Below are 4,107 nucleotides of genomic sequence, written 5' to 3' on the forward strand. Positions count from 1 at the left end.
TTTATTTAACCTGCATGCCTGCACATATACCAGAAGAGGGCACCAGATCTCATTATAGATGGTTATGAGCTACCATGTGGTTGCTGGGAACTGAACTCAGGACCTCTGGAAGAGCAGCTAGTGCTCTTAACCTCTGAGCCATCTCTCCAGCCCTTGTTTTGTTTTTTGTTTTGCTTTTTTTCAAGACAGGGTTTCTCTGTGTAGTTCTGGCTATCCTGGAACTTGCTCTGTAGACCAGGTTGACCTCAAACTCAGAGATCCCCCTGCCTCTGCCTTCTGAGTGTTGGGATTAAAGGCGTGCACCACCCCTGCCCGGCTATGTAGTGAGTTTGAGAGCAGCCTGGGCTGAATGAGACCTTGTCTCAAAACAAACAAGCAAGCCACCACCCCAAGAAAACCAAGAACAGGGTTGGGACTCAGTTGGGAAAGTGTTTGCTCCACAATAGTGAAGACTTGAATCCAGCCTTTAGCACCCATTTAAAAGCCAGGGGCGGTGACACAGATGTGTCCTTCAAGCTCTGGGGAGGTGGGGACAAAAATCCCCGGGGCTTGATAGCCAGTCCGTTTAACTGAATTGGTGAGCTTCAGGTCAATGAGAATCTAAAGACGGAAAACAAAGGTGGGGTCTGTGAGACGTCTGGCGGGTAAAAGTGTTGGCCTTGTAACTGGGACAACTTGAGCTCAGTACCAGAACCTGTGTAAAAAAATAAATGGATTAGTGTTCCTATGTAATCCTAGCACTCCTATGGAGGGAAGGGGCACAGAGAAAAGAGAATTTCTTTGTAGTTCACGGGCCAGGTAGCCTAGAGCATGCCGCATGGCAGAAACAGAGAGACCCTATCTGAACAAGGTGAAAAGAGAGAGCTGAATTATCCTCTGACCTCTGGCAGGTACACCTGAATACACACACACACACACACACACACACACACACACACACACCACGGAGGTGGGGCTCACAGGCAGAGTGTAGTGGCCTGTGCCTTTGATCCCAGTCAGCACTTGGGAGGCCAAGGCAGGTGGGTCTCTGAGTTCCAGGTCATCCTGATCTATGTAGCAAGTTTCAGGCAGCCAGGACTACACAGAAAGACTCTGTCTAAAAGGCAAATCAAGGGGTTAGAGAAACGACGCAGATATTAAGAGCCCTAGCTGCTTTTCCAGAGGTCCATGGTGGCTCACAACTTTCTGTGACTGTCGTCCCATGGGATCTGATGCCTCCTTCTGGGGTGCAGTTCTACTTGCAGAGAAGACATCCTAAAACATAAGTACACAAATAAATAAATCTTTAAAAAACACACAAAACACCAGCAACAAAACAACCCCCCAAACAATACAAGACAACAACAATGAAACAATTGAACCAATTAAAGATCAAGAACATAACGGAAGGAGGACAGCTTCTGGGGAATTGATCTAAGGTTGACCTACAGCGTCTATACATGCATGTACATCTGAACACACATATGCCCCTGCACATACAGAAGCATGCACGTGTGTGCATGCGGGCACACACACACACACACACACACACACCTGAATGAAAATGTCAAAAAGGAAACTCATTATTATGCATACTAATTGTATTTATTTATATATTTTTATAACTTTAAAAACAAGGTTTATTTATTTTATTTTATGTGTCTGTTCATTTTGCCTGCGTGTATGTCTGTGCACCACACTCATGTAATGCCTATGGAAGTCAGAAGAGGGTGTCAGATCCCCTGCAGTTAGACAGTTGGGAGCTGCTATGTGGGTGCTGGGAGCTAAACCTGGGTCCTCTGGAAGAACAGTTAGTGCTTTAACCTCTCAGCCTTCTCATCAACTCCTTCCCTCATGCTAATTTTAAAAAAATCCTAAAAGATCGAAAACTCCAAAAATGGAAAAGAAACACGAAGGCAGGTGTGATAGTTTGAATGTAACTGGTCTCCATGAGCTCATAGGGAGTGGCGCTATTGGGAGGTGTGGCTTTGTTGGGGTGGGCGTGGCCTTGCTGGAGGAGGTGTGCCACTGAGAGGGTGGGCTTCGAGGTCTAACCTACGCCCAAGCCACACCCAGTGTCTCAGTTTACTTCCCGTTGCCTGTGGCTCTGAGTGTAGAACTCTCAGCTCCTCCAGCACCGCGTCTGCCTGCACACCACCATCTCCTGTCATGATGATACTAGACTGAACCTCTGAGCGATAAGCGAGCTCCTCAATTAAATGTTTTCCTTTATAAGAGAGTTGCGTGGTCCTGGTGTCACACCACCATAGAAACCCTAACTAGCACGGAGGTAGAATCCAGTCTCTTCTCAGGGGTCAGTGTTTGATACTAGTAGCCACAAGTGGTTTTTCTCGTTCAGAAATTTTGAATTTTGTTTCAGTTAAATGTTCTCACTGCTAAGCCGTGGAACCCCAGGGTGGTTGGGCAAGGCAGCTTATCCAGCTTTGATTTTGACAGACATTCATGGAATTGATGATGGCTAAATCGACGATGCTAAGTAGTTTCCTAGAGGCGTGCAATTCCACGGTTTTCTATAACTCACCTGTTAATGGATACAGATACAGTGAGAAGCCACAGGCTTTAAGCACCACATGCTTTGTTTGTGATGCTGAGATCAAATCCCCAGGGACTTACACAAGTATTTTGTCTCTGAGCCTCAGCCCAAGCCTTTCGTTTCATAAGCTTGTCCCCTTAAGCCTTCCACTGCCCCCCCCCATGCCGATTTTCGTTGCTCTCAGGCTTATCACTTCTAGGAAGAGTCCGCGTCAAGTGGTGTTGAGTTTTGGTTTTTCTTTCCCTTCTACAACAGATCTCTCATTGTTTCACACACCCTATTTATAGCCCATTCTCAGCCACTTCAAGCTGGTGTCTGCCCTGTCAGTGGCAGCAGCTGGTTTACACTGGCACGTCTGTCAGCTCATCATGAGCCAAAGAAAACCCCTTGGAAACATTCTCCTTGTTTTAAAATTGACTGTTGGTGTTACCCCCTTAAATGTCTTCCATTCTCTGGGCAGCCGTTTTAATTGAAAAGCTGACATTGTTTGTTTTCTCTGGACACGTTTCTCCAGCTGCTGCAATCAAGCTGATTTCATTAAAGCCACTCCCGGCAAGCGCTTCCCTGGTTTGGTTAGCAAAGGAACAAGTTGGAAATTCATTTTCTCTGCAATCTCATTTTCACATTTTGGTTTTTGAAAAATTCCGCTGTGATAAGATATGCACTGAACATTTCCAGACTTTCTGAAAACCGTTTTTCTGCAAGCCCGGAAGATGGTGCTTTGCTTTACCTGCTAATATTGATCTATCTTAGTTTCTTTCGATTTCTTTATTACTTTATTACTTTGTATGTATGGGTGTTTTGCCTTGGAGGCCAGAAGAGGGTGTTGGAGTCCCATAAACTGGAGTTACGGACGGTTGTGAGTCACCATGTGGGTGCTGGGAATTGAACCCTGATCCTCTGGAAGAACAGCCAGTTCTCTTAACCACAGAGCCATCTCTCCAGCCCCCTTTTTTGAGGGGGCGGGGAAGAGGTTATTGTGGTTCCAGCTCAAGGAACAGCTCACCCTGGCAAGAGACCAGGGCAGTGGGAGCCTGAAGCAGCCGGTCACATTGCATCTAAAATCAAGACACCCTGAATTAAGCCAGTTGCTGCTCTGTTCCCTTTACTTACTAGTACAGCCAAGGATCTCCTTGCCTAGGGAATGGTTCTGCCCTAAATTAAGACGGCACCCAGTGACCCTTCTCCCAGACGATTCTAGATTCTGTTGCGTTGACGGCACTAATTTTACACTGATAAATTGTGATAGCAGAAGAAACGATGCACCCATCCTGGTGCCCACTAAAAATAAATATTTAAAGAATTATTCTTTTATGTCTATGAGTATTTGACTGCATGTATGTCTGTGCACCACATGTACGTAAGCCAGAAGAGGGCATTGGTTTCTCTGAAACTGGAGTTTGAGTGCTGGGAATTAAACCCAGGTCCTCTAGGAGAGCAACCAGCGCTCTTAACCACTGAACCATCTTTCCAGACCCCGAAAGATGCTTGTGGAGGTGTGAGAACTTTCTGTGGGAAGCAACTAGATTGGAGTGGTGTAAAGAGATGGGTTATAGCTGGGCGGTGGTGGCGCA

Source organism: Microtus ochrogaster, chromosome 5 (assembly GCF_000317375.1).
Source record: "Microtus ochrogaster isolate Prairie Vole_2 chromosome 5, MicOch1.0, whole genome shotgun sequence".
NCBI classification, from domain to species: domain Eukaryota; kingdom Metazoa; phylum Chordata; class Mammalia; order Rodentia; family Cricetidae; genus Microtus; species Microtus ochrogaster.